Source organism: Perognathus longimembris, chromosome 11, assembly GCF_023159225.1.
Source record: "Perognathus longimembris pacificus isolate PPM17 chromosome 11, ASM2315922v1, whole genome shotgun sequence".
NCBI classification, from domain to species: Eukaryota; Metazoa; Chordata; class Mammalia; order Rodentia; family Heteromyidae; genus Perognathus; species Perognathus longimembris.
In genome coordinates, this window is record NC_063171.1 from 33,036,763 (window position 1) to 33,056,986 (window position 20,224).

The following is a 20,224-nucleotide window of genomic DNA, read 5'->3' on the forward strand; positions in this document are numbered from 1 at the left end:
CAAATGGGCTGTTGTTTATTGTGGGGCAGAATGCTGGGCAAGAAACAAGGAGAACATGGGAATTTGGAATACCGAGCCATGGGGACAGGCTTAAGTTGCAATTCTAAATAAGGAGATAAAAAGAAGCACAGCAAAATCTAAGAAAGGGGTCTTCAGTCTCTTGCCCCAGTGGACAAAGACCCCAGTCTTACTGAAATCTGCACAGCTGTCAGCACTGAGAACATTCTACTTTCACCATGAAGCTCACTCATGGCAGAGCAGTTTGTATTATGTGTTGTATGAACATTCACTTGGAAATCAGTCATCAAACAGGAAGATTTCACATAAAGGACTGACAGCAAATGCTTAGACAGAATGGGAGAACAGACCATCAGATAGTGGGTCACTGATAGGTTCTCCCAAAACTTGTCAATGGTTTTACAAGTGGTAGATGAAAGAGTGATGTGACTCCAAAGAAAGAAGTACAGGAACAGGGTGAATGAGGTAACATTGTTCATGTCTATTTTCTCACCCACCTGCCATTGTTCAGACCTTGTCCCCCTTAGGTTCATCTGCCCCATGCTGAGGCTGTTTTGGCCTCTTGCTGATGGTTTGGAAGGAGAGAGGTGAGTTACAAGGCCGTGCTGGCGGGGGAGGATCCCACTAAGGTAGTCTACATCCTAGTCTGGCCTCCTCGGGCTGGATGTGGCTCCCAGCTGCAGCATCTGGGGAGAGCCAAAGAGTTAAGACCTTTCCCCCGTGTTCACTCATCTCTCAAAATCAAGATTTTGAAGAAACATAAATGTGTTTTTTAAGGTATCTATATCAAGTATGGGCTGATGAATGCTACCATTGCTCCAAAGAGACTCCAAATTTCATAACAGCCCAAACACAGTGGAAATTTGGGTGTTTGCTCATGTAGATGACCCAAGAGGGAGGTAGCTTCAAAGACATCTTTCTTTCATGCACAGTGAAAGCTTTATTCACTTGTCCCAAGCCTTTAGCAGGATGTGAATATATCTTTTTTTCCTTCCAACTCCAAGGAGATGTGTAGATCTACACCCCAGGTCCCCCATGGAGGAGCTGAGCTCTGCCGAGCTGAGTGGCACATGGTGGCTACAGGGGTGACATTCTCCTCGGGAAGGGAGGCAGAGTAATGAGATTTAAAAAGCAGTACTGCATCAGACACATGAAAAGGGCAGGTGTGTATTGGCTGCTGTCCTGTGAGTCAGACCTACTCTCAGGGCTTGGTCATTGATGACTGGCTTGGAAATCTTAGAAGTCTGAAACTTCAAAGAAGTCTCAGAGCATCCTTAAATACAATGGAGATAACATTGGTTTCTGTGAGCTGAACAGGTGCACCCTCATTTCTTACCACCAGCTATATATGGGAGTGACTTATGTCATGTTTGGTTTAAGGCATGAAGACAAATTTTCTATCAGGAAGATACCTTAGGATCTCTCACTCCCAGAAGTGACACTGGAGATTTATTTCTTCAGGTGTGTCTTGGCACTTTGTTTTCCTGAACTGTGTTCAGGAAAAGATGTGAGGGTTGGAATCAGAACAAAGAGCCTGGATCCCAGGCTGGGAGAAACTGGAGTTGGTGTAACATAAATCAAAAGTGGAAAGAAGATGGAATTAATCTGTCCATTTTCAAACCTAATGACAAAATAAACTTTTAACCTGAATTGTAAGTGCAACCAAAGTCAGCTTCTCTGTAAATCAGTCCAAACTAGAAAGAAGAAAAATGATATTGGTGCAATTAAATTGTATACCAAGAGTCACAACTGAATCAGAATGAAATGAATGTACTGAATCCCTTTGATTTGCCATGGGCTACTATGTTCAGTGACAGGAAAAAGAGAGCTATCATTGGGCTCAAAGGAAGGCCTGAAGCTTTCATGCTAAAAATACAGTCTCTCTGTCCATGAATAAGGAAAGTTGGAAGTTACTACCTACCCTTAAGGCTTGTGCCACATACGAAGTTCCCTAGTTCCCTAAACATGACCATGAGCAAGGCTTTCAGCCTTCATGCCTTCATCTATGAAATGAGGCCAGTGACTCTGGTTTGTCTGCCATGTTTGTCATTGTGAACACCAAAGAAATAGTAAGGACAAGCACTGAAGACTGCCGTGCCATACAAACTGGAAGGCATCTCAGTGTATGATCTCAGGGGATGTGCACAGATGAGTTCCTTGAGCAAAGTATCCATAGCAATGCTGCTCTGCTTGGTCAGATGACCACAGCACAGAAAGGAAACTCAGGTCAGAGTGTGAGCAAATTTCCTCTGCCAGTAGTTGTAAGTCACTGTTATGGCTGCCTGATGGGCCTCCCACCCCTAGGGCAGGATTCTGGCAAAGGAACAAGGTGGCCCCACTCTTGTGGGTGGTCATGTATCAGTCAATTTGCATGTGTTTTTTTAACCTTCTCTACTCCTTGTGCTTTTGAGGGGTGGGTAGAGCCTGCCCCTAACCTATAGTGAGAGGGATATAATCTAGGTAGTTATGCATCTGTCTGCTTCATTTGCCCCTTTAGCAGCTTACTCATTCATTTACTCCTTTCATTTCCTCAACAAGTATTTATGAAGTAGCTGGAATATATTAGGTCTTGAGATAGGTAATAGAAGAATTGGACAGAAATAGATACTGACCCTGCCCAATTAGAGATGGACACTTAATGGGGGGGGGAAATAACCATTAATCTAAAAACTAATAGAACTTGCACTGTCTTAAGAGTCACAAAGGATGTGACTTGGATTCCTGTAAAGTCTAATTTCTCGGGGATGGATCTGATAAACTGATTTTCTCCAAAGATCACTGGTTAGGTCTAAATATGCAGTTTATAGTGTCTTCTACTGTAAAATGCCTTTGAACCAAAGGAATGGGCCACTGTCCTTCAATCAAACAAGCTCTGGAGTGGACTTTTGTTGCTTTCTAGCCACACTGCATTCATTCATCTACTTCTGAGAACATCAGATAGTAAGTTAGGTCCAGAACTGAGTTAATGGTTCATTTCTGGCTCTGAGTGTGGCTTCCAAGTACAAAGGCACACAGCAGTCTTCGGATCACATGCAAGCCAAGTCTAAGAGGTACAAAGAAATCAAGGTATCCTTCCTGCATACAGGAAGCTTATATTCTAGTTGAAGGTAAACAGACACACGAGTTGATTCCATGTCTATGCCTACGCCTGCCAAGTAGCTGATTACTGGTATAGATGGAGAGTGCTAAGAGAGTTTGGAAAACAGAGACAGTATTGGGACAATGAAATGGAAGAAGCGTCTTTGCCAAGAAGATAGTAGGGAACACAGCCTTCAAAGGCAGCTAGAATTTAGATGGATGGAGAAGAGGAAGGAAGGCTTTTGAAAATAAAGCCCTAGACAGACGGCAGGGCACCAGGCACCCACATGTGTGAAGGCATGGGGAGCAATGTGAGGTTCTGTGTGAAGCTGGTGGTGAGACTTGGGGACAGGAACTCATTGCCAGATCACTCCCTCATTCATGTCAAAGGTACTCTACCTCAAGGTGCGGCTAGGGCTTCTAGCCACCCCATGTAAATATAACACTCTTACCTTTGAGCTGGCAAAGCTGACCTGGAATAAAGCCAGCATTTCTCAGTCTTCATTGCAGCTTTTCTGACCAGGAGATCATCTCATGTGTCAGGTGGTATGTGCCTGTGGTGAAGCAGCAGGTGGAGGGAGCCCAGATTCCCAACGACTCCCAGAGTACCTTGTCACCTGCTGGAGCTATGTCTTGACTACATGAGCATGAGAAATAAACTTTCTTCTTTTTTTAAAACTTAACTGTTGTTTGGATTGTTTTTTACCCAGAGCCAAACCTAATCTTAATGTATACACAATGAAAAATCCAGATAAGAAGAAATCTTTGTGTTTTTTTTTTCTTAAATCATGTGTAGTACTAAGGTAAAATATATAAAGCTCAGAGACAATGTATTGTCAAGGATGAAAGAGGCAAGAGGAGGAGGAATGGTTACTTTTGACTCTAGATTCTACATGTGGTTTGAACAGCCCAAACTTCAGAGTTGCCTCCCTTAAAGAAAAGGAGGGCAAGACAGCTTGGTTTTTGCCACTCCTCATCCCAACCTTTTCTAAACACCCTTATGTATATGTGGGTGACTATAACCAATATGGAATTTCACTAGATTGTCCAGTTTCCCAAAGGAGAGTGAGCAGTGGATTCTGTGCCCCAGTGGAAAACAGTGCACCCCACACCCCCAACCATTACTGGACCTTAAAGTTTTTTATTTGCAATCACATCCTTGTATACATGCTTATATACACATGTGTATACATAGGCTTACTCATAAGGAAGTACAGAAGTTACACTCCATGGCTAGCCAGTTATTTACCTTTAACCATAGCTTTGAATTATAATTTGGACCAAAATCAAGTCTGGTTATGTGTGTATGTATTGGGGATTCAGAAAAATGGAGGTTATAGGACTTGTCTTATAAGATTAAGTTGCTACTTTTTGACATTCGTAATTTGGAGGCAAAGTATAGGGGAGAAGACTAAGTTATTTCTTTAAGGATATAAGAATGCCAGCAAATCAGACCTGCCCCTTCTCCTTTGGACAGCCAAAAATCTATCCAATAGTAAGTATTTGGAGGAGGATGTCATGGGGGGGGCAGGTAGAGTTGAGTTTATCACAAAGCATACATCATATGCATAGCTAACTATTTATTGATTTTAGTGAGGAACCTACACTGGGCATTTAGTTTAACTCATAAAATATCTTTGAAATGTTTGGTATATGCCAGCACAATGCTAGGGACCAGAGGGAGAAGGAAAGGTGGGCATGTGGATGATACGGTCTAGTCACTTTACACCTGTACTTAGTCTGCTTTCCTCCATCGAGGGCAGCCAGGGGCAGTTCCTATTGAGGAGCTAGATGTATCCAAATGCCCTTAATCTTGAGACATAAATAGGCAATTATCCAGTGAATAACAAAAATGTAGACAGCTACTGTAGGTAATGAAATGTAGCTGATATTTAATGTAGGCTGATGGTCAGAGATACCCAGGTCCAACAACTTCATCATGTTCCTTGAATAATGATTCACAAATATGACTAAGTCCTTGTTTTCTTATTCTATTAGCACTGCCTAGCTGATAAGGTATTGAATTAAAAGGAGATAAAGAATAACAAGAGAAAGAATGCAATAAAAGTTCAAGTATTCTAGTGGTGTGCTTACTAAAAGACAAGTAAAAATGAATACATTTTGTTACAGCTAAGCATCTTGTTCACATATTTCAGACTAAAACTACAGCTTCCTATTTGCTATTGACCCAGTGTTTGAATTTTTGGGGGGGTCCAAATTGCTCAAATGTTCATATACAGCACTGTAGCCACTATCCCTCTAACACCACGGGGAGCGTGGTATATGGCTAGTGACACACGCTAAATGTTAAAATATTAATATTGATATATGGCCAGTGACAGGTTGAATTGAAACTCCTTTGTATCACTACTTAAGGTAAAGTAAAAACAAATAATTTAAAAGCTATTTCTTTTTACCCTTTTAAGCATGATCACTGGAAAATAAAAAATTACATTGGTATTTTCTATCTTACTCTTATGAGAGCATCTGGACTACATCCTAGTTTACCCTCTGACTTTGAGCTTAGCAGAGGACCTGCTCCAAGTCAATTCTGCCCCGCTCTGACTGGTTGAGTGCCCAGAAGCCCCTTTACCTGCTGCAACTCACAGGCATTTACCTGCCTTTGCACACTACAGTCATGCACGTAAGGTCACGCAGAGCCAGCCCTTTCTTTCTCCTGATAGTATCATAAGCAGCTCTCCTTCTGAAAGGCAATCTCTCAGCAAATCTCAGGCTGGTCCTCATGCAATATGAGGACAAAGAGGGGTTGTTGATAGAATGTTCTAGTACTCACAGGAAGGTCAGTTCCAATCCAGCCTTTGTCTAGGCTTCATACTCCTCCATCTGACCAAACCTCTGTTATCTCAGCAAACCCCTTCCCCCAGAAAGGGCCCTCATATCTGCACCTTCCTAGCTTCCTGCCATCCCTGAGGCAGGGATCTCAGCAGGCCTGGGATAATGGCGGGCAGAGAATAAACTCACTTTACCAGGTTGAATCCCAAACACATGCCTGGCAGCTCACAATTGCTGGTTCAAACCCATTTTCAAGTTCCATTGAGTTTGTTGAAATGGTCTTCTTGGACAAGAGGAGGACAGGTTGTGGAAAGATTCATTCAGTATTCCCTTTTGGGTTTTTGGCAGCACTCAGACCCTCTACCACTTGAGCCATGATTCCAACTGTTTTTCAGTCTCATGCTTTCACCTGGGGCCAGCCTCAGATTCTGTTCCTCCTTACCTTTGTCTTCCATGTAATTAGAAATATGGATGTCTACCACCATGTCCAAGCTTGATCCCTCAGTTTTGCGTGGGTTAGCCTCAACCCACAATCCTCTGCCCCATAATCTCTACCTCTCAAGTAGCTAGGATTAGAGGCATGAGCTATTGCATCTGATCAGTGTTCCCTATTTTGAAAGTTACCCCTGTGCTATTGGGTTTTCCCTTCTCTGTCTAATCAATAATCATATCCAGTGACTGTGTGACCAAATCATTCCTTAAACTACTATTAAAAAAATCCATTCCCGGGCTGGGGATATAGCCTAGTGGCAAGAGTGCCTGCCTCGGATACACGAGGCCCTAGGTTCGATTCCCCAGCACCACATATACAGAAAACGGCCAGAAGCGGCGCTGTGGCTCAAGTGGCAGAGTGCTAGCCTTGAGCGGGAAGAAGCCAGGGACAGTGCTCAGGCCCTGAGTCCAAGGCCCAGGACTGGCCAAAAAAAAAAAAAAAAAAAAAAATCCATTCCCAGTACAAGAAATGTATCCAATGCCTAACGTATGAAACTGTAACCTCTCTGTACATCAGTTTGATAATAAAAATTTGAAAAAAAAAATCCTTATAGGACTTACTTTTCCAGTACTAGTGACTAAACTCAGGACCTTATACTTGGTATACAAATAAATTACCACTTTTTGCTTTAGTGTAAAAAAAAATCCATTCCCATTGTCCTACACCAAATATTGCATGAAGAACAAGTAGAATCTTTGTCACCACATCCCATGCAGCCACAGATACTGCCCTTCCATACCCCATGTCAATATAGTAAGTTTATGCTTGTCTGTACTTACTGCTAAGGGATTCAGAATTTATGGGAGGGGAATATATGCTGTCAGTGGCCCATGTGCTGACCCATGCGCTGAATTGGCACAGATGCAGCTGGTGGATAGGAGGCCTCTGTGGTTGGGACCTGGTGTCAGCTGGGATAGCCCCACTGAGACATGTGAGTTTCTTCTGCCAGTGAAGTATGAGGAGGGCTGAGCCAATTTTTCTGCTTTATGAATGGAAAGACATGAGCCTGGAGGTGGTTCTTCTGTCCACATGTACTAGAAATTCACCTGCCTGCACCTTGCAGCTCAGCTCAGACTATGTGACATTCCTAAATATCCAGCCTGATGGACAGGGGACGGGAGAGAGGTGATGGACAGGAGATAGGAGTCAGCCAGTATATTGCACAGGTGGAGGCCTTTCTCTTAAGGTGAAGAATAGGTTCAAATTGCAGGTGATCCCCTTAACCTCCAGGGTCCTCTCAATTTCTTGCCCTGAGCCACTCCTGACCCGGCTCTGCCCCCTGAAGCGGGGCAAGTAATCTTCACCCCTTCACAGTCGTCATTCGCACTCATTCAGCAACACAGGACCTGCACTGCTCTCAGGAGGCAGACAAAGCTTATTGTCAACACCCTTTCTCCATCCTTATCTCTGATGGCTGGAGAAAGATGCTGCCATTCAAGAGTTTCAGGCAGTGTCCAGCAGGAGGGAGAGGGGTTTATAGTTCTGGGGACCAGTGATCCAGAAAGTTGTTTACAGGGAGGTCTAAGAGGTCTAAGACCTTAAGCCAAAACATTTGAGTAACATTTGTGTAAACCAGCCACTTTTCTGGAGTATTGCCCTTGATTCTCAGTGTTAGGGGACTACTCCATCTAATACCAGAGGACATGGACTCACAGTGCTTAGCTGATTTGCCAAGTTATTAAACTTGGATCTATTGTTTTTGGTGTTGGTTCTAGGGCTTGAACTCAGGGCCTGGCCACTGTACCTGAGCTTTATTGCTCAAGGTTAGTGCTCTATCACAAGCCACAGCTCCACTTCTGGATTTTGGTAGTTAATTGGAGAAAAGTGTGTCACAGGCTTTCCTGTCCAAGATGGCTTTGTTGAACAGCAGTCCTCAGATCCCTGTCTCCTGAGTAGCTAGGATTATAGATATGAGCTACTAATGCCAAGCTGATTAAAATTGCTTTAAAAAGAGGTGCAGGAGAACAGAGAGATGGAAAGGATGAGTTTGATCAGGGTGTGTTGTATGCATATATGGGAATGTCACAATGAAATCCTCATTTCCATGGAGTTCATTTCACTTAGCATTATCTTATGTATTCATAGGGGCATAGTTATTAGGCTCTTGTGATCCTCTGCTGTGACTAGCCTAAACTTGTGCTAATTTTTCCCTATGAGGGAGACCATAGAGTCCATGTTTCTTTGGGTCACTGTTGTAATTACTTTCAACATGCCATGTGAAACCATAGTTTCTATTGTTTATGATCCTCTTGTATCCCCTTCCTGTGGTTGTACCTGCACTATCACTGTATCTTATCTGAATACATTGTAAACTGTATATACTGATATTAGAACTAGGAAAGTGAAAGGGAATACCAAAATCGAGAGACACAGGATAAAAAGACAATGACTACAAAAGCAACACTTGCAAAACTCTTTGGTGTAAACCAACTGAACAACTCATGGGGGGAGAGGGAAAGGGGGAGGGGGAGGGGGGAATGAGGGAGGAGGTAACAAATAGTACAAGAAATGTATCCAATGCGTAATGTATGAAACTGTAACCTCTCTGTACATCACTTTGACAATTAACAAGAAAAAATTAATAAAAATTTTTTTAAAAAAGAAATCCCCTTGTGTGACAAATATATGTTACAAAAATATTAAAAGCAACAACAACAAGAAGAAATACTCAGAGCCTTGACCAAGTCCCAGAACAGAATGGGGATATAAAGGTACCAAATGTAATACAGAGCCTATATTCTGTCTTCTTTTTTCTCTCCTTCCCTCTCTCCTACCCATCCCTCCCTCCCTTCATCCCCCTTCTTCTGTCCCTTCCTGCCTTCCATTTTAATGAGTATAGATGCTCTCTAACTTACAGTGGTTTTGTTTCCCATTTTTCAACATTACAATGCTGCATACACTTTGAGTATAACCCTATTTTGAATTTTGATGCTTTTCTGCTAGGAATATATGTCTCAATCCTTTCCTGAGTTGGCTGGGTGAGTGGCAGCTGTGACAGATGGGACAACAGCCTATTTTCAACTTTCAATGGATTTATCAAGACATAGACCCACTGTAAACTTCAGGACATCTGTATATGTCAAGTACCACACATTGTGGGTGCTGAGCATTAAAGAGTAGAGAAAGGCCAACTCCCTCGTGGAGTTTTGCCAGGCGAAAGTTTTTCATGTTGGAGCAAACCTTCAAAGTTTCTTAGTTCTTCTGCATCTTTAACTTAGTGCATAGAATATTTTCCATTTAGTCACTTCTTTGTGATCTAAATTAATTGAGGCCAATAGGCAGTAAATTAAGCACAGACCATGTTATGACATTTACAATTTACTTTAAAATAATTCTCCATGGACAGTGTAATACTACTCTGGGTGTATGTATCTGTGTTTTCTCCTAAGACTTTCTTCCTCCACAGTGATCCTCCTGATATTCACCCCTACAGTCACACATAGCTGTAGTTTATTCATTTCTACTATTGAGGAGTATTAACTATAGAAATAGAGCACATTTTTATGGGCTAATGCTGGAAGGGCTACAGAGTGTGGAGTGAGAAAGGCCTTGGAGCCTGAATGTGCCTCTGAGGAGGATAAAGCAGTTGGGGTGTGGGGCCTGATCAACACTGGCAGGGATGAGGGGCTTCAGACATGGCTTTTCCCTCAACATTGATAGCATTGTCGTGGAAATTTATCTAACAAGTTCTTCCAGAGTACATGCATCATGTAGAGTGTAATGCCTATTTTTAAAAGAAGAAATGAACTCACATATACTGATTCCTTCCTCTGTAGAGTTGTTGTACCCCTTTATAAACTCTCATGTACCTCGACTGCTCACGTATGAAGAGCAGAGATGTGCAGGTGGCTGGCTCTTTGGCCCAGCCAAGTGCATTTTAGGCAGCATTTTAGGGGTTTTCCTCAATTATCTCCCCTGTTTACTCATGTTATGAATTCTTTTTGACTGAGAGAATCTGGCCCAAGTCCTTGTAAGCACTGTTCGTACAAAGTAGGATAGTGACTTTCTCTAGAAAGTCACATGATATCCACTAACAAGATTTGCTTTGAAGCATGACGTGCACTCCACAGTCTGACATGAAGGACATGAGAGGAAAATGATCCATTTTAGCTGACAGGAAAGTGACTGTAGGAACAGGAAACCAAATCACTAACGCTGCATTACTTTCCTGTTGGTGCCGCAACAACCACAAACAGTGACTTTAAACCACACAAAGCAATTCCAGGGTCAGAAGTCTGGGGGCCAGAAGAAGTGTGTTCACAGGGCTGTTTCCTTGAGGCTGCTGCTATGTCATTGGACCTTACAAAAGTGGCCATTATTTCAGGCTCACTACATCACTGTTGCCCTTCTCATGTCACCTCTCCTGCTGCCATAGCTAGACTTGTTTCTTATAAAGACAACTGTATATATTTAGGTCCTACCTGGATAATCCAGGATAATATCTGTATCTCTTATTCAAAATCCCTTTAGCCATATTCACTAATATTCACAGGATCTAAACAATGCAACATGTGTATATTTGGGGGCTATGCAGCCTCTTACTTCAGTATATTGTTTATTCTGGCCATGAGTGGGTATGGTGACATCACCCCTGCACCTCGTTTGCTGTATACAAGAGAAGTACAGATCAAAGAGGAACAGTGGCTTGCTCATTGTCACGCTTCTGTCAGGAACCTTGAAGCCAAGACTGGAGTCCATCCTCCTTAGCTACAGCAAGCTGAATCTGGACTATACCCTCTTAAACTACCAGACTGACAGCGAGGACCGCTGTCCTCACTAGATCCATAATGTATGACTGGGCTAGTGCTCCAATGTCACTGGTTCTCAGAACTAAGGGAAAATGACTCCTGGGCCTAAATTTCTTTCATCAGATTAACAAAGAAATTATAAGTAGTTTTGATTTTCCACATAGATTCCACATTCTGACCTTTGACCTTTCCACATGCTCATGGTCCTAGGTGGCTGAAGTACAGCTGAAGTAGTACATAAGCTGGGCATGGTGATTCGCAGCTATAGTCCCAGAAATGGGCAGGTGAGGCAGGAGGATCATGAGTTTATGGCCAGCCAGGACTGTATAGTGAGACTCTGTCTCCAAACAAACCAAACAAAAGAAAGAAGAAAGACAGAAAGAAAAGGAAATAGAAAATGATTTGCACAGGACATTGACTTTCTAAGGGCCATTGTTTCTTAAAGAAGAACAGAAAATAATTTCCAGAAGGTAGTTAACTGAGAATGATAAAATTTTGGAATAAGACAATGAAGGATGGACACTTTGCTCAATTCTGTGCCGCTTGTGTCATTAAGTAACAGTTTCAGAGCAGTTTAAGTTAGGAAACTGAGATGAATTATCCATAGCCATTGGTATATCCTGCAGCTCACTCAAGAAAAATCGTGAATCAAAATGTGAAAAGGATGGGTGGGAAGTTTTGAAACTGGGCTGATCCCTGTTCAAAGCCAACCCAGGGAAAAAGTATATGAGACTGTTGAGTGTCAATTAACCACAAGAAGCTGGAAGTGGAACTGTGGTGCAAATAATAGAGTGCTAGCCTTGAAAGCTAAGGCACAGTGCCCAGACCCAAAGTTTAAACCCCATTACTAGAGCACAAACATGCGGGCACACACACACACACACAAAGCACACTGGTGTGGGGATTTTTATTGTACTTAGTACTTAAAACACCTAGATAAAAAGCTCAAAAACCAGGCATTTTGACACTGCACAGAAAGGCTCTGAGAAGCAGTATGCCACCAAACATTGATATATATATATATATGTAAATATATATATATTTACATTAGTAGATGTAGGTCTGAAACAAACCCACAGTTCTTACCTCCATTGTGAGTTAAAGCATCTGTTATGTTAAGTTGCTATGCCCAGCCCAGTACAGCTGATAAGAGTCAGGATTCCAGCTGAGCTCATATTAGTACTCTTCTTTCTTGATGGGGCCAGAATCCCCACCTTCCCATTCCAGTGTACTGTGCCCTGGGCCTCTGGGTCTCATTGATAGACAGTCGTGAGGGCCTCACCCCCTGCCCCATCTGCTGTGCTGCTGGGATCCAGCCAAGCTCCTCCCACATAGAGCACACTCTGCCACAGCTCTGTGCCAGCAACTCATGATGGAGAATGATGTGCTCAGCATGACCCTCTGCTCAGGTGCTGACATGTATGACATTTTTTCCCACCTCTGGGCAGTTCTACAGATGTGCTGCCTCCATCTGAAATGATTTCCTCTGCTCTTGTACTTCATGAACCAGCTGACTGCTTTACGTTTCATGATGTTGCTGTACACCTGCTCACCATGCAACTACCCACCACGCGATGACTCACTACACAGCAACCTACCATACAACAACCCACCATGCAACCACCTACCATGCAACCACCCACCATGCAACCACCCACCACACCATGACCCACTAAACAACAACCCACCATACAACAACCCACCATGAAACCTTCACCACACAATGACCTACCACAAACCATCCATCATGCAATCACCCACCACAGGACACATCATACAACAACCCACCATGCAACCACCTACCACACAACAACCCACCACACAAGGACCTACCACACAATTTTCCACCATGCAACCACCCACCATACAAGGAGCCTTCCCTTTCTCCGACTTCTAGGAACTGTGATTTACATAGTTTTTACTTCATATGTTCTGATGTGCTAGTCAAAAGCAGGCTCTTCAATTTCACAAACCAAAAACCTGACTTGTTGCATTTTCTGATTTCTAAGAGATAAATATTCCCACCATGGGCAATTCCAAGCTGTCAAAAGTTTAACAACTAGTTTTCACATTTCCTGAATATTTACCAATGGACTCTGCGAAATATGTTACTGATTTATTTCCCTGGCAGAGCTGATCACTACTATTTTTTTAAAAATCACTCACACTACTTACTGTGCTTAGTGGGCTATACCGTGGGTGCATGGTTTCCTGCTAGACAGCAGAACATAGTGTAAAGCACATAGGCTCTAGAATTGGATACCTTGCCTTGGGGTTTACCTGTTCATGACTCATCTTTCTACTTGTTTTCTAATCTATAAAATGGGCTTATTAGGTTTTTATTGCTGTTTTCTGTGGTTGGAGTATGATGTGTCTCCTGCAAAATTCATGCTGAAATTTGATTGCCACTGAGAAAACATTGTGAGATAGAGCCTTTAGAAGTCATGACTCAAGGGGACTGGGAATATGGCCTAGTGGAAAAATGCTTGCCTTGCATACATGAAGCCCTGGGTTCAATTCCTCAGCCCCACATATATAAAAAGCTGGAACTGGCACTGTAGCTCAAATGGTAAAGTGCTAGCCTTGAGCAAAAAGAAGCCAGGGACAGTGCTCAGGCCCTGATTTCAAGCCCCAGGACTGGAAAACAAAACAAAACAAAACAAAGTCATGGCTCAAATGGGAGAGAGCGTGGCTAGCAAGTGCAAGGCCTGGATTTCAAACCCTACTATTGTACTAAGAAAAGAGGTGGAGGAAGAGAAGAAAAGAAAGGAGTATTAGATTGTGCAGTAAATTGTTTATAGCCTTTCACAGATGGCTGGGGTAGTTACCATGAGAGTGAGGCATTATAAAGCATGGCCACTCTTTGTGTTCTTTGTGTTTTCTTTCTTCCACACACCCTGCACTCACCCTTCCCCTTTTCTACCAAGTTTTGACACAAGACCTTTGCTGGATATGGCTGCTCAATATGAGGTGTCTAGCCTTCAGAACCATGAGCTAAATAAATTTCTTTCTTTTTCAAATACAAATAACCCAGCCTTGTGTATTCTGTTACAGCAGTAGAAACTGGCTGAGATATTGTACTCAGCATATACTCAGCTGCCTACGATACACATTTCTTTGCTTGTAGCTCTGTGGGGGGAAAAATCTCAGCACAATAAAATGGGCTCAGGGACTCAGTAGGCTGAAATCAAGGTATTTTCTATGCTGTGTGCTTATCTAAGGCAAATCAGCTTCTCATACACACATTTATCAGAATGCAGTTCCTTGAGGCTACAGGCTGAATGTGCTTGTCTTCTTGCTGCCTACTGGTTGGTGTTGCTCTTAGTACCTAGCTCCTTCTCATGGTCCCTTACTGCCTCTTCCATTACCCAAGCCAGCCATCGTGTATCTCCCTTCCAATAAGTCCTTCTCACTCTTTAAATTTCTTCAGGAAGAGCCTAGTCCCTAGTAAAGTCTCACCTGGTTAAGTTAGGCTCACCAGGATAATCTTTCTTAGGATCAATTGGTTAGTGTCCTTAATTATATCTGTGAAATCTCCTTGGCATATGACATAGCAAAATCACTGAAGTGACATTTCATCCAATTCATGGGTTCTGCTCATATTCAGGAGAAGGTCATTATTCACAGGTGATAGATATCCAGGGTTCTTAGAATTCTGCCTCCCAAAATACAGCTAATAATAGTATCGACCCCAAAAGGTTGTGAATTATGTATGAAATGCATTCAGAATAGTTTCTGGTGCATAGTAAATGCTCAGTAAATGTTAGCCAAAGGTATTACTAAATGAGAGGTATTTTTTTCAGTGAATAGTTCTTGGATTATTTATCTTGGCTCCAGAGCTAAATACCCATGGGAACCCAGGAGGTGTTTGTTAAATCAATGAACCAGTCTCTCTCATATAAATATATAACATAATGTGTCTTCAGTATTAGCAGATTCAGAGGCCATCTAATCAAGTGTCCTTATTTTAAGTGTCATACAACTGAGGTCCAATTTGACAGTGACAGCCACTGATTAGGGGAAGAACATGCACTAGGTGACAAGCCTTATGATTCTTCCTCAAATATCTTTGTGTGCTGCATTGTACACACATTACATTGCCATTGACACAGACCTCTAATTATATCTTGGTTATTTTATGCAGCAATTCTCTCAGCTGCCCAGGCTATAGGGGAGGGTTTTATCTTTAGCTCATCTCCTTACAGCACCTGGCTGAGATCTGGGGGCACTGGATGAGCGGACTGAGTTATACTAAGTCGGGACATTATGTTCTGTTTATCATCCAACTATATGGCCAATAAGGATGCCAAAGATATTATCAGCAAGATGCCTTGGTGATGATTCTGAAGGAAGCAGATGATTTTAAGAATAGTCAAGCCCTTAAGCACAATTCACTCTGGTGTTTCCCAGGTCTTATTTATACACAAGTTTGAATCCAAAGATATTAATAGGAATTATTCTTAGAGAATATTGACTATGCACATGTCCCTTCTAGCCCCAAACTCTTCCACGATTCATTGCATTCCATAACTCTTATCATTTGGTGGGGATATTGAGATGGTGTCTAACTATGCAGGTCAGGTTGGTCTTGAGTTTGTGATCATGTCTCCCGCCTCAGAGCTGGGGTTACAGGCATGATCAGCCACACTTGTTTTTATTATTATTTAAAAAGCTATTATAATTAATTTTTGTGTGTGTGTGACATTTATCCCCTACTGACATACAAGGCTCTTGAATTTTTTTTCTTGCCATATGCCAACCCCTGGATATAACACAGTGCTTGGTACAACACATCTACTCAGTAAATACTATTTGAGTGGGAAACTGAAATGGATTCGATTCTTGCCCCTAGAATCTCCTGGAGTACTTAAAAAATTGTTTTTGTGTAGTTGGTACTCAGAGAGGTTACAATTACATGAATCTGGTACAATCAGTACAATGATTTTTGAACCATTTTTCTCCTTCTGTCGCTCTCTCCCAATTCTCCCTGAGTATTTACCTATGGGCGCCTTCTCCCTTGAGAGAGCACCAGTGTATCAAGGGAAAGCTGTTCTGTGCTTTAGAAGAAGCTCTCCGATTTCCTCCACCGAGGGAACTGAGGCCTAGGGAAAAGGAGCAGCCTACCCAAGTTCCACATTTATTGTTTGGGCTGGAACCTCAAATCTGTTGACGGTTAGACCATGGCTCTTTCAACTACACTCTTCCTGAAGAGTATCATTAAATTCATTTCTCTGCCAGATAATGGCTAATGTTTTAAGTGGTTACGTTGGTCCAAAAATCTTTTATCAGGTGGAAGCATGAAACCTGATAGAACAGCCACTGACTAAGGAAGCACAAAAGGTACCTAAATGGATAGATAGATCAGATTTCAGTAGTAAAAATATAATGCCATTAGTCATCTAAATTCCTTCCCTGTAATGGAATTTAATTATGATTACCTTCACCCGAAGCTGCATTTCCAGGAATTAACAGGGAATATTTCAGGCATCTGACCTCTATGATAAGTAAATGAACACGAGGAGAAGAACAGGGGAAGATCTGTCTCTGTCTCTGCTTTTCTCTGAAACATGCATTCACACTCAGTTCATTCTTTTGCCTGCAGATTCTGGGACTCTTAGTGGTCCTTTGTTATGTGATAGGAAGGGTTAAGGGTTGGGAGAGAATGCTGAATCTGGAAGGATCCCACTTAAGTTTTCCTCTCTCTACTGGTAACCAGCCAGGGACACTGGGGCATTGGGTCTCAGTGGCCACTTGAAAAAGGTCATGTTACTGTTTTCCTGTGCTCTGCTACGACAGGCAAGTGAGGTTCCACATTCCTACAGGGCACTCAATCTCAGACTTCAGAGTCTCCTTGAGTGCTGGACAAACACTTGGATTGCAGAGATCCCAGGTTCTAAGAGTCTTCACTTTGGTGTACATACAAACATGGAGATTGTATCCAAACCAAAGGCAATGCTTTTAAAGAAATGTCCTAAAATTGCAGGATTTCTATTTAACTTCAGTGACTTGGCCTGGAAAAGCATTTACATTTTCACAACCAGGCTGCTAAGTTGCAGACTTATTATAACTTCACTGAGAACATTGTTATGGGAGAGAAGATGAAGGCCAAGGGAAAGGAAAAAAACAACAACGATAGTCCAAGTAGAAAAACAAATCATTTCCGGTCTGGGTAGCTGAGTAAATCTCACAGGCTCACTGTGTGCACCCGCCAAGACCAGATGGAGACAGAAGGGAGAAGAAGAGAATTTTGGTGGACGTCAAAGCCTTGACTTTTCATTGAAGAGTTCCCATGCACACACATACACATACTTTTGCAGGCTTGGTGGCTGATGAAGAAGAAGAAGCAATAGAAGAAACTGAATGGAAAAGAAAAAGAAGTATTAGAGGGAGACAAATAGAAAACACAGAGAGGAATAGAAGTAATAGTGTGTCTGTAGTGAGGATTGCTAATATGTACCAGGGATACTACTTGTGGCTGGAGCAATAATACATAGAAAGATTGAGGGGCTGGACACTGACAGTAGGACTTGAAATCCTATTCAGAGTGCTGCCATCTCCTCTGACTCACATATAAATCCCAAGGTGAAGCATGCATGGCTTCAGCCACCACACAGTACAGATGATGGTCAGGTTCAAAGCATAGGCTGCCAGGATGTATTCTCATAGAAGAGGACGACAGAGCCAAACAAATGCATTCTGTGTGTCATTGTGGAATTTGGAATGGGTAAAGTGTGTCTCTATTATACCTTCAGAAAATTAAAAAAACAACAATAACCAATCAGTGATGGAACATGATGATGCTTCCTGCACTGTATCAGTGTACTGCAGGGCAAAGCAGACATCATCACTCCATCTAGATTAGACCCTCTTCCAGGGGCAGGAGGATCCTAAGCTACATCCTGAACTTCAAAGATATATTCTTGTGATGAATTCTCACGTTGAAAGCAGGCTGACCCCAGGCCATTGTCTTCTGATTAATGACCCATTTGTTCCCTTCACTTCCATTCCTGTGCTCCCACAAGTGAGCAGTATCTCTCTTCCTCTTCTGAGTAGCCCCAAGGCGGCGAGCCATTGAATGAACACTACACCTGTTGCAGCCACCTGAAGTTCTTTTATGTGGCTGGTCACCCAGCAGTCAAGGAAGCCTATGTTATCAGGAAAGCATCTATGACCTGTACAAGTTTCCTTCATTCAGTCCAACAACCTTTGCAAGCCCTTTGAGGTCTGGGGTCAATGCCTTCCGCAAATGGTGTCCACATTCCTTGAGGATTCCCCCTCAAGGAGAGAGCACTGTGTCTTCTGTCACCTGATAGGAGAAAGTATCCTCTGCTTTCCAGTTAAATCTGGTGTTCAAAGATCATTCTGGGTGAGGGAGGGAGGACCTCACTCTTATTTGGGTTCCAGGGGGCTGTCGTGGGGCCCCTCTCTCCTATTTTCACTTATGCATTCTCAGAGAAATAGTTGGTGAACACTAGTAGCTTGCCAATTCCTACACTAAGTACTTTGAACCTCAAGAACTTCCGGGTAGACAGAACAAGCCATGGTCATCAAAGGTTTGAGTTTTGTTTTGTTTTGTTTTGTTTTTTGGCCAGTCCTGGTCCTTGGGCTCAGTGCCTGAGCACTGTCCCTGGCTTCTTTTTGCTCAAGGCTAGCACTCTGCCACTTGAGCCACAGCGCCACTTCTGGCCGTTTTCTATATATGTGGTGCTGGGGAATCGAACCCAGGGCTTCATGTACACACAGGGCAAGCACTCTTGCCACTAGGCCATATTCCCAGCCCCAAAGGTTTGAGTTATCCAACACATAATCTAGTCAAAGGAGAGGCAGAGCAGGATGCTGAATGGAGCTAGTCTATACAGACTAGAGTGTGTATGAGAGAGACAACTACCTGGAGGACTAATGTGAGCTATATCATGCAGAAGATGCCCAAGCTAAGACAGACAACATGGGATCTGAGTCTTCCGGATGAGAAATCAGAAAGTAATGTGAAAAGGCCAGGGGAGGGGCACAGTTACCCACTGGACAAGATGGAGGAATCCCCATGGGCTAGGTAGAAAGAATGGGGGTGAAGGATTGTTGGAGAATGGCATAAGAAGAGGGCCTTACTATGCCTTGTTTAAAATTTAGTTACTACTCTGAGTGCAGGCCAAGGCCATTTAAGTATTCTCTTAATTTTTGCTCCTGTGGCATAACCAGAGTGCTCAAAAGTCACCTCCATTGCCACTTCATCACCAAACCCATGATGCACATGGGAACTATGTGTTGATTTTCTGGAATCTTCCATTCCATCACACTGTTCTCTTAATAGCCCCAGGAGCCTGTGGGGGAATTTTGTATCTCCTAGACCCTTTGACAGATTTTCAAACTGGAATTTATCAAGGTTAACAAATTTGACTCCTATTCTACATGCTTTCAATTATATTATACAGGCTACCTGGGGTGCCCAGGTGTACTGTGCAAATCCAACTTACCCCAGTCTGGAGCAGCTGAAAATGGTCTGGCTAAGGAGATGTATTTGGAGCAGTGCCGTTGATGAAGGATGAAATCCCTGTTAACTCTCCTAGGCAGAGGTGAAGCAGCAACCTTTAGCCATAAGAAAACTATAAAATCAGATGTAGACCCTACACTGCAGGTAAAGAAATTCCTACAGCCCAGGGTGCAGTGCAGTCACGCAGTCACCGGATCACAGGAGGAAAGGGCCAGGTCTACTGTCCACAAAGGTGAGAATGTAAATCTCTCTTCATAGAGAACAGGGAGCACCAGCAGCTCCTCAGCAGGAGGCTGTGCTCTATCCCAAATAGGAAAGGTGGGTAAAGGCTCCTCTGAAGTGAAGTCAAACTGAAAGCACACACAGTAGGACTTTCATCTCCAATTAACCACTCAAAAACAGGAAGTGGTGTTATGGCTCAAAGTGGCAGAGTGCTAGCCTTGAGCAAAAGAGCTCATGGACAGTGCCCAGGCCCTGAGTTCAAGCCCCACAACTGGCCAAGAAAACAAACATAAATACTAGTCATGGATGGTTCCTCCTCCTGAAAATAATTCTTGTTATATTATTTTTTCAAGCAATGGACAGAAGATAGTGAGCTGGTTAGGG